This window comes from Notamacropus eugenii, chromosome 6 (assembly GCF_028372415.1).
Source record: "Notamacropus eugenii isolate mMacEug1 chromosome 6, mMacEug1.pri_v2, whole genome shotgun sequence".
Taxonomy (NCBI): domain Eukaryota; kingdom Metazoa; phylum Chordata; class Mammalia; order Diprotodontia; family Macropodidae; genus Notamacropus; species Notamacropus eugenii.
The window spans coordinates 193619985-193631306 of record NC_092877.1 but is presented as its reverse complement, the minus strand read 5'-3'; the positions used below and the strand labels follow the sequence as shown (position 1 = coordinate 193631306).

The window sequence follows — 11322 nt, the reverse complement described above, 5'->3', positions numbered from 1 at the left end:
CACAAATATACACATTTGGAATTTAGTGTATAAATACATTAAACTCAACAGTGAAACAAATGAGGAAAAGGGGATGAGAGAGAGAGATTGAGCAAGGAAGGAAAAATCATGAGCAAAGAAAGAACTGATCGTACAGGAGGGATCAACGTAAGAATCAGAGTCTGGCCTTGAATAAAAGAAGAACAGAGTACTCCAATTATAAATTACAAATGGGATCAGATTCATTTTTCTCAAGCCCCTTCTTTGTCAAGAAGGATAGGCATGAGGGAAAAATATAAAAGTTTTGTGGAAAGAAATGCATAATTACCAATCACAACAACAAGTGTGAGTAGATTGAACCCAGCTATAAAATGGAAAAGGAACAAACTATATTAGGAAACAGAATCTAACCTCATGTTGTTTACACACCTGAAACATAAAGATTTATTCTGAACCAAAATGCTCTCTTACTTCTGTAAGTGTGAATTGAAACCCTCTCTTTGCAGATTTTCTGGATACTTGATTTGAGAGATTTGCAAATCCCACGTAACTTTCAAGGTTCTTCTGCTGAGCGACTTTGTAGAGAATATATTTCTATCATTCCAGTGTTCCAAATATCAATGGAGTTTTTCCACAAAGGCATGGTAAAATGAGGAATTCCAAGAATGGCATTTTGCAAAGGTCCTGGCCCTGCCACCACAGGTGCTGTTGCTCCACTCCTCAGCCGCTGGCTCATTCAGGGGTAAGTGTCTTGCCCAGAATCACAAAACCAGTAACTGTCAGAGGCCAGATTTAAATTCAGGAAAATGAGTGGTCCTGACTTCAGGCCTGGCACTTTATCTACTGACCAATTTTGCCCCACTTGTATCCATGATGATGGATTTAACAGCATGACAAAGTGGTTGTGTTTGTTTGTTTGTTTGGTTTTGTTTTCATTGATGGAGATTAAGATATCTTGAATTGCATAGTGGTGTGATGTACTTAGAAGAAAACATCTCTAAGTACCTTCCAATTTTTCTTTTTTTTTCCTTAAACAGATGTCTTCACTCTAATACAAGAGAACATTTTACTGCGGTACAATCGTATTCTGGTGGTTTGCTTGTTTACAGGATATTCCAAAATAAAAAGACTCCAGAAGGTTTGTGTGAAGGAGAAATCACCATACTCTGATACAAGCTATGCTTCTCTCTTTCTCTCTATCTCTGTCTCTCTGTCTCTTTCTCTCTCTTTCCCTCTCTTTCCTTCCTCCTCCCTCCCCCTCCCAATATAGTGGAATATTATTATGTTGTAAGGATGAAAAGGATGCTTTCAGGGAAATCTGGAGAATTTATATTAACTGATGCAGAGTGAAGTGGAAAAAAAACAGGATCAGTTTATACTATTAGTACCACTCTGGGCTATTCTCTCAGCCTGCACTTATACTTGCAAATGGGGTCTCCTAGAGTGCAACTTCCATGTCTCAGAGTTCTTGGGAGTAACTTGGGTTATACTTCCATCACTGACATACCTCAGAGATATTGTAGGATTTGTTCAAGACTATCTCAGTAAAGTGAATCACATGAATGCTTTTGTTTCCGAATTCATAGAAATGTTATATTTACATTATACTGCAGTATATTAAGCGTGTAATAGTATTATGTCCAAAAATTATATATTTTTAATTGAAACATATTTTATTGCTAAAAACAGGATCATTTGAGCCTTCAGCAAGTCATGATCTTGCTGGTGAAAGGAATTGCTTATATGTTGATGATGAGTGACTGATTAGGATGGTAGTCTAGAGTTCATCTTTTGACTTTCCTTCCTAACTAAGTTTAATCATTTCCATTTTTTTAATTTAAAAGGAGAGACATGGAATTCCCTTTCTCAAGTGAAAGGAAGCCCATAGTAGGATTATTAAATAGTCTAATTTTAAAATCCTTGTGTTTCAGGGAATACAGAGGCCTGAGGAGAGGAAGAGAGATAGAGATGGGAAGAGCCATTCAGTGGATGTCAGAGCAAATGCAATATTTATCAGTAAAGTTCAAAGGCTTATATGGACATCGTTCGTGGCACCACCAAACCATTACAATAATAACATCAAAGATTACTGATTACAGATTATCATAACAGATATAATAATAATGGAAAAGTTTGAAATATTACAAAGATTGTCAAAATGTGACACAGCAGCACGGTGTGAGCACATGCTTTGGAAAAATGGTGCCAACATGGTTGCCACAAACCTTCAGTTTGTAGAACATGCATCATCTAAAAAGTACAATAAAGCAAAGTGCAATAAAGCAAGGTATGCCTGTACTATATAGCTCCTGAACTTCTGCCAGTGTGGTTCCCATTAACAATTAGTAACTTAATTAGATTTTTAGCAAAGTCTTTTACGAAGGTCATATAGAAAGAACATCTAGTACAAAACTGCCTCCATCCAAAACAAAATGAAACAAAACAAAAACAAACAATGAAACCCAAAACAACCCAGGAATCAGACTCCCTGCAAATGTAGTTTTCATGGTAATAGAGATCTTAAACTTAGGGTATAGTAATAATGAGGTACACAGGTAGGATAATTTAACAAAGGGTAGTTCACAATTCCAGGTACTGGAAGCACTTTTCCCTTTGTATTTCAGTTCCCATTGAAATAACCTTTCTGCTGGGGTGAGCTGCCCAGCTTGGGTCCTGATTTCTGCTTCTGTATTGAATCCATAGCTGGAACTTCTTTTGGACGAAAGAAGATGCCTCCTTCCTTGAGTGTCTTTCTTATCTATTTGTGTCCTGCCTGTCACTGTTTTTAATGGAGATGCTTCTTGATGTCAGCTACTGCTACTCTAAGGACACTGTAGCTGCACATTGTAGGGTTTCCAATCTACTTAGACCTTCAGGAACTCCTAAGTTCATTATCACATACATTCATCTTGGGAGGGATAGAGAAGAAATAAGCATGTATGTAGCATCTATATGTGCCAGGTGTTACACGAAGCACTTTTATAAATATCATCTCATTTTATTCTTACAATAACCCTGCAAGATAGGTGCTGTGATTCCCATTTTACAGTTGGGAAAACAAATAAACAGCCATTGAATAAGTTGCATAGGGTGATTTATCTAGTAAGTGTTTCGGGCTGTATTTGAACCTGGGTTTTGCCTGATTTCATCCTCTATTCTTAAATGGCATGGATGCTCAGTTGCCAAAGAATATATATTTGCCTAAAATCAGGGGAAAAAAACCAAATACATAAGAGACTGCAACAACCATATGCCTATAGACCCATGGAGATCAGTATGAGTTGGGAAAAGAAAAAGCTCTCATACCTTATATTCATGTTGTACATTGAATCCCTTTACAAGAGGGAGATCTCTAACCCATATTTGGTGAAACTTAAATATGAGATATACAGAAGATTTAATTAGCTATTTTTCTTTTTTTAATTTTTTATCCTTGTTTATTTATTTTTAGTTTTCAACTTTCATTTCTACAAAATTATGAGTTCCAAATTTTCTCCCCATCTCTCCCCTCCCCTCACTCCAAAACATGGTGCATTCTGATTACCCCTTTCCCCAATCTGCCCTCCCTTCTATCACATGCCTGCATTCCCTTAGCCCCATCTTCTCTCTTTTCTTGTAGGGAAAGATGTATTTCTATACCCCATTGCCTGTATTTCTTATTTCCAGGTTTCATGCAAAACCAATTCTCAGCCTTCGTTCATAAAACTTTAAGTTCCAACTTCTCTCCTTTCTTCCCTCCCCACCTATTCCCACTGAGAAGGCAAGCAATTCAATATAGGCTATATATGTGTAGTTTTGCAAAAGACTTCCATAATAATCATATTGTGTAAGACTAACTATATTTCCCTTCATCCTATCCTGCCTTCCATTTATTCTATTCTCTCTTTTGACCTTGTCCCTCTCCAAGTGTTTACTTCTACTTACTCCCTCCTCCCATTTGCCCTTCCTTCTATCATCACCCCCCCACTTATCCCTTTCTCCCCTACTTTCCTGTAGTGTAAGATAGATTTTCGTACCAAATTGAGTGTGCATGTTATTCCTTTCTTAAGCCAAATGTGATGACAATAAGCTTCATGTTTTCACTCTCACCTCTCCCACCTTTTCCCCTGCCAGGCCTAGAGGCCTGTGTGGGCTACCCGAGTCTTTCTTACCTCACCTCCGAGGTCTTCGGTTGGCCAAAACCGGATGCACATATGAGAGAAAGGACGTTCCAGAGTCGAACAAGGGTTGAGCTTTATTTCAGGGTCTAGTTACAAGTGCAGGGGAATCTTCCTTAGGAGGAAGAGGGGGAGATTTCCTAAGGAGGCTAGGATCTTAAGGGCTTGGAAGTAGAAGTACAAGCGGGGAGAGAGGGGGAGGGGAGAGAGAAGAGAAGAGAAACGGAGCCTACTATCCTCTTGGCTCCACATGTGCTAAGAGAGCTTTCAGGCTTCCTCAATCTTACTTAACCTTCAGCCTCACAGTTTACATCTTAATACCGTGCTGTTAGGTAACTAGGTGTGCTCCAATCCGGGACAATCTCGAAGGCAGGGAGACTCCACCCATCACGTATCTCCCGGGGAGAGGTGGAAATACCCGAGCTAGCTCGGTTCACCTCGATCCCCTGCCGTTTCCTGGGGGGGTCTCGTAAGACTCTAAGATTTAGAAGTCCCACTTTTACCCGCCCGAGACCGTCCACACGGAATTGAGCTTCCAATCCCAACATTCCCCCAAATTGAAAAAGCTTTTTTTTTGCCTTTTTCATGAGATAACCTGCCCCATTTCATTTCTCCCTTTCTCCTCCCAGTATATTTCTCTCTTACCCCTTGATTTTATTTTTTAAAGTATCATCCCTTCTTATTCAACTCACCCTGTGCTGTGTGTGTGTGTGTGTGTGTGTGTGTGTGTGTGTGTGTGTGTAATCCTTCCAACTACTCAAATACTGAGAAAAGTTTCAAGAGTTACAAATGTTATCTTTCCATGTAGGAATGTAAACAGTTCAGCTTTAGTAAGTCCGTTATGATTTCTCTTTCTTGTTTACCTTTTCATGCTTCTCTTGATTCTTATGTTTGAAAATTGAACTTTCTATTCAGCTCTGATCTTTTCATCTGTTTCATTCAATGGTCATTTTTTCCCCTGAAGTACTACACTCAGTTTTGCTTTGTAGCTGATTCTTGGTTTTAATTCCAGTTCTTTTGATTTCTGGAATGTCATATTCCAAGCCCTTCGATTCCTTAATGTGGAAGCTTCTAGATCTTGTGTTATTAGCTATTTTTTTTTTTAAATCCAAGTAGGGGCATAAGACTGCTCATTTTGCATCATAGCATCAGAATTGGGCCTTGGTACATGAACATTTTGCGACTCAAGTTCAGGGTTACCAGCCATAGGTGATGCATAAAATACCAAATGTATCTAAAGAATGAGCTTTAATCAACTTGCTGAACATTAAGAATTCAGTGCACTGAGAGCTACCAAGATGGAAAGTCATTCTCTTCTACATATGGAAAACAGAATAAAGCCAAATGGAAAGAAAGCAAATGAGAATAAATAAAGGAAAGCAAGAAATATAAACAGCACTCGTGTCCTCCAGAAAGATCAAAGATTTGTTTACCTTTTAGTTAGATGGAGAAAGATGATAATTTTGTTTGGAATTTTTTGTTTTGTTTTGGCTTGGGGGTCACAGAATTTAAGCTTGGTCCACTGGTATGAACTTCTGATTTCCTGGATCAGACAAACCCAAATTAAATGTTGCATTCTAAACTCATGTAAAAATGGTTTTTGTCTGGCATTTGAATATATTCAGGTCACAACGCTTCCTACTCACTAGTTCAGGGAACTGGCAGTGTTTGTAATGCCAACAGTGACATTAAGAGGTTGAACAGTTCTCAACATTCTAGTCTAGTTTTCTAGTCACTAGTCTCACAGCATATTTTCAATGTAGCTTCATACCTAATAATTTGGAATATATTTCTATCAAGGTTGATCTGTTTTCCCAGTCTGCAAACCATGATGCTCCTTTGGATGTGTATATTCAAGATATTGGTACAGGGAACTCTCAAGTGAAGAAACTACCTTTGCAGGTTAGAACCTTTTTTGCAATTTATAGAGGACTGAAGAATTCAATAACTTAGGCATGTAAGACACTTACGTATTATAAATGGGACTTGAACTTCCCATGATACTTTTCAGGCACAGTTTATACAAGATGGTCTTCAAGAAGTTTTTGTTTTTCTTCCTACATAGGAGAAGAGGGGTTCAAAGAACAGGGCTCAGAGATAACTTCTACAACCCATCAATATGCAATTATTGGGGCTGTCTCTATAAGGGTGATTCAAAGTAGTACTCTGTGAAATGTTGATCTACAAAGGGTCGACCCCATCAACCATCTCTGTGAAACTGATGACTAGGACCAACTATCTCCACCAGCTACTTGGACAAAGAGCTTTCTCTACTCTGTTCCACCAATGGGAAGCAGGAAGAAAGGAGAGTAACTTTGGTTGCAACTAAGAGTTGCCACAGACTTATAGTTTCTTCTAACACGCTTACTGCCCCTCTGCCTACTTTTCACCAGGCACAGAACACCTGCTGTGTCTGGAGGATGTCTACTTCTTCCTCCCTCATGTTTTTATCTCTGGTAGAGATAAGTATCACCTGTCTTTTCTATATGTCACGAACTGAACATAAACATGTATCCTCCCATATATGTTGTCTCCTCCAGTGAAAATGTGAGCTTCTTAAAAGCAGACAATGTTTGAATTTTCTACATATATTTCAGATTTCAGCACAGTATATGGTGCTTAATAAGAACTTAATAAATGCTTTCCCATTTTGTTCTATATCCTAAGAACCAGCTTTCCCCAGTCACTATGAATATTAAACTTATTTGCATAGGAACCATTTATTTTATTTAGCAATAAGATAAATGTACTCTTTATTTGAATGACTTTTACTGGAGTCGCTCTCTCTAAAGTTACACATTTTTACCGGACCACCAATATTTTTCAGTGCAGACTGGAATTTTGTATACCTGAAGTTGTCCTCTAGGCAGACCTTTTAAAAATATGTTTCTCATCCTATTCATCTTTTCCTTCTCTTTGATTTTTTTTCACTTTTGGCAAGAAGAAATATTAAAGTCCTCCAGGGCAGGCTATTTCTCTAATGTTGTTCTCACTTTGAGCATGCATTCAATTTTAAAAAATTGCATGCACTCTGTGCAGTGCCTCAGGGGTAGACTGACCAGATGACCTAGGTTTATTGCCTTCTATTTAAAAAAAATGAATTATTAGTCACTGTCCTATTGGAGTGGTAAGATATTCTCTTCATCTGTTTAACAATAGGTCACCACTTAGCACTTGTAGGCTGAATCCACAAAAGCTAGGCATGGGTACAAAATATGTAGAAGTTGTTTCATGCATTTTGGTGCCCAATTTGCCATGTTCGTATTTTCTGTCATTTTTTTCATGAGATTTCAAAGGAAAATTTTGTTTTCAGGTAAGAAAATAAACTTGGAAAGTTGACAAACATTTTAAGTTAAAATCAGACTCATAGCATGTTCTTTGCTTGAATGGAGTACAGAGATCATCTAGTTCTTAATGAAGATAAAGAAACTAACTCAATGCATTTAAGTGACTTGCCCAAGGTCACAAAGTAAGTGATAAAGACCACTTCATTCCAGGGCAGAAACTTCAAAGGAATATTTACTCTTAGGATTCTGTATGTCTCTTCAAAATTTTAACACAATGCAGGTGTCTCTTCCAGGGTCAGCCCAAAGTTCTAAGAACTAACTAAGGTTGTCCCAAATGGTATAGTTTAAAGAAGTTGTATATCTTCATTCATTTAGCTTATGGCATTGACAGTCTCAGGTCAACCACAGGGCGGGACCTAATCTCTCCATGCCTGATACAGGCATTTCTCAAGAGAAGCAAGCAAGTGATCTTTTGAGCACCCTCTAAATGCTTCCTCCACATGCCAATCTCCTTGCTATTAGCTTTTCCCTTTATGGAATTTTACTGATAGCCCACTGAAACAGACTCCAGTCACAAATGAGTAGCTATCATTATTGAGAGCAAAATTATTTTCAGGTTTCTTGAAATTTGGTGTGCTATCACGTCTGACTTTTCTCCTTGACAAAAAGGCATATATTTGTATGGAATAAAATTTATTTCAATGAAAACAATTGCCAAGAAGTTCATGAACTCAGCAAAAATCCCCTGTTAATAAATTACATAGGAGTTTAGTTTTATTAAACTACTCAGGTCTCCAATTGAAAATAGTGTTTTGGGGAATACTATTTAAGATTATGATTTGCATTTAAATAAGCTTTGAAGTACCCCAAATTGAAGCTGAGATTTTCAGATAAAATACATATTGCTGTGAAAGGAAACATCTGAAGATGTCAGTTTCTGGAATTTAAAGAATAACTGTCATAAACAGTTTTTTTTCCCCAAGAGGTAACTTACCATGCTGATAATATAATGGGGTAAAGATCTTGCCTATTTTAGTTAGTTAACAAAGTAAAAGAGGAAAAGAAGCATTGCTCTTTTGAAAGTGAAAATAGCAAAGTTTGAAAAGAAAATTCTTAACAAAATTTATTTACCATATTAGAAAATAAGCTTAATGATCTAATCAACATTTTGTATGCAGAAATTTTTGGTGATGAGTGACTGAACTGACATTAAGAAATGAATTTCAACAGTGAGATTTCAGTTGATGTGTATTTTGTAATAATAAGTAAATTGAATTCTAATTCTCAATTTTCATCTTTATGGATTCTGTAAATGCTAACTTCTGAAATAATGGTTTTTCAAACCTGTTATAAATGAAAATTTGTTGCCAATTCATATAGGTTATATGGTGAAAAATGCATGACCAGTGAAGTAGACATTAAATTTAAGCCCCAAATAAATGAGATCTTTAACCAAAGAATAATCTAGCTTTTTACTAGATACTAATATATTTCAATAAGTCATGACATTTTGCAGAAGAAAATGTTGAGTTTCAGGGGTGCTGGCAACCCCAAAATCCTAACAGGCTGGGTTTCGCTGGAATGAATTCAACTCAAGCCTTCCTAAAGCCAAAGAAAGACAATGTTTATAAAAGATTCACAATACTGAGTTGACTCTTAAGGAGCCTAAGCATTTGTAATGCTTGTATTCATAAGTGGGTTAGATAGAACCTCAGCTAGACAGAGTCTGAGCTGAATTGAATCTGAGTGCCCTCATGGAGGCAAGATGGACCTTAAATACAGAAAAGACTGAGGGAAGAATCCAGGTGCTGCCAACTAGTTTGGGGCCTCAAGGATGGTCTTGATAGGGGCAGTATGGAAATGACAGGTACCCTGGGGTGAATACAGATAGACTCTAGGGATGATCTTGATGGGAGTGGCTGGTAATAGGATCACAGGGAAGAATATCAAAAGAATGCTAAATAGAAGATAGGGAGTATCTGGGCTGGGAGAAATGGAAGAGGAATCCAAGGAGCCCCACCAAAGACCTGTGACCCTTCAGGGGTCCCTGGAATCCAGGGGGAAAAGGTCTTGGCTTGGGCTTGTACCCCATCATTAGGAAGTTACAAGGGAGAAAAAAACAAAATCCCAAAGAAAGTAAATTAGTAATTTACCAATGAAACTCCACAAAATTATTAACTTCCTGATCTTCAGTTTCAACAAGAGAGTATTATATTACTCTGCTGATTAAGTAAGGCCAATAACAAAAAAAAAAAATGGCTCAAATTTTCATACCATGAAACTGCTTGGAAAAACTAAATTCTATTATCCAAATTCTGTTTGCAGACACATGCACATAACTCCTATATATTTCAATGGACAAAATTAGTCCTTGTTTTTGAAAGTGAAAAAATAGTATCTCTGAAAGCAATCAGTGGCAAAGTTAGACTAAAGAAAAATAACCTTCTTAACCTATATGTGACATGTGCCATTTTCTCCACATCATTTTCCATTATAGAATTTTGCTTCCTTTGTAGCCGTTTTCACTGGTTTCACTTTAATTCTGGGAATGAAAGTTCCCATTGAGGAGGATAGGTGGATAATTCATCCTAAAAATTGTGCATTTATATAACCCATAAGAAAGCCTATTCTCTTCACTATAACTCTATATTCCCAGATGTAATTCTATACATTATTATGTGTGGTTGCTATACCATTTGAGGAATCCTACATCATTTGTCTTTTTGAGACATAATATCCAGTCTACTTGAAATCTAGTCAGTGAAGTTACATAATCTGACATTAATTTTCAAATCTGTACATTGTTTCACACTGATTGTCTTGGATCCTTCTATATACATAAATATGCATTTAATTATAAACTTTTTTTTTTCTGACAACTGTGTCATTTTGAGGGCATATCATAGAGCGGGAAGATTGGTAACCAGTTCAAATAGGTTCTAATCCTATCTGTTATGTGATCTTGGTCTGATGGTGGCATAAGTAAACACTAGTACAAGAACCTGGATAGGAGAGGCTGGGGAGCCTGCTTCTGGTACAGTTATGATGACATGTAATGGACTACCTTGGAAAAATTTGGTGCAAGTGGAGATACTTTCAAACTGGTTCTGATCTGCCAACCAGTAAAAAGAAGCTTCCTTGACTGACAGTAGTTGGAAAACTTGGATTGGGACTGTATTCCAAAGGAACTAGTAGATAAGAATCTCAGATCTTCTCTGGCTGTCTACTAAGATGGCAACATTTGATCATCTTTTCCTCCTGATGCCAGGAATGTGAAAAAAAAAATTTCCACTGATGTTTATTCTTTAATTTTAAATAAAAAATTAATCTGGAGATATTTTGAGTTTTGAAAAATCACGAAATAGCCTACCTGGGATATGTGAGTTTAAAATTTGTGTCCATGCTAGATTTTCTGACCAGCTCGCTCTATGTGATGTTAATTTTTAAATTTGTTGGAAACTTGTATTGGTGCTAAATTTATTTTCCTAAAAATACAAGTCTGTCTGCAAACCCACTCTACTCAATTAACTCCAGGGGCTACTCCAGGGGCTACCTTCAGGATCAAATATAAAATCCTCTGGCATTCATAACCTAGCCTTTCTTATCTTTCTAGCTGTCTTATACCTTCATTTCCTTTGATCTAATGACACTGGACTCCTTACTGTTCCCTGAACAAGACACTTTATCTCTCAGCTCTGGGCATTTTCACTGGATGTCACTCAAGCCAAAAATGCTCTCCCTCATCATTCCTGCCTCTTGGCTTCCTTTAGGGCTCATCTAAAATTCTATTTTTTCCAAGAAGACTTTTCCAGTTCTTCTAAATCTTAGATCTTCCCTTTCTTATTTATTTCTAATTTATCCTGTATACAGATTGCTTGTACCTAGTATTTGCATATTAT

At 37.2% G+C, this 11322-nt stretch overlaps 1 long non-coding RNA gene across 1 annotated transcript; it reads left to right on the top strand.

Annotated features, from left to right (window-relative positions):
• The first annotated feature begins 491 nt into the window (after positions 1–491).
• Positions 492–2277, top strand: LOC140511146 (uncharacterized). The gene is made up of 3 exons (XR_011969446.1): positions 492–721; positions 1017–1117; positions 1911–2277. It is a non-coding gene; the product is annotated as an uncharacterized lncRNA (long non-coding RNA).
• Positions 2278–11322: the final 9045 nt, after the last annotated feature.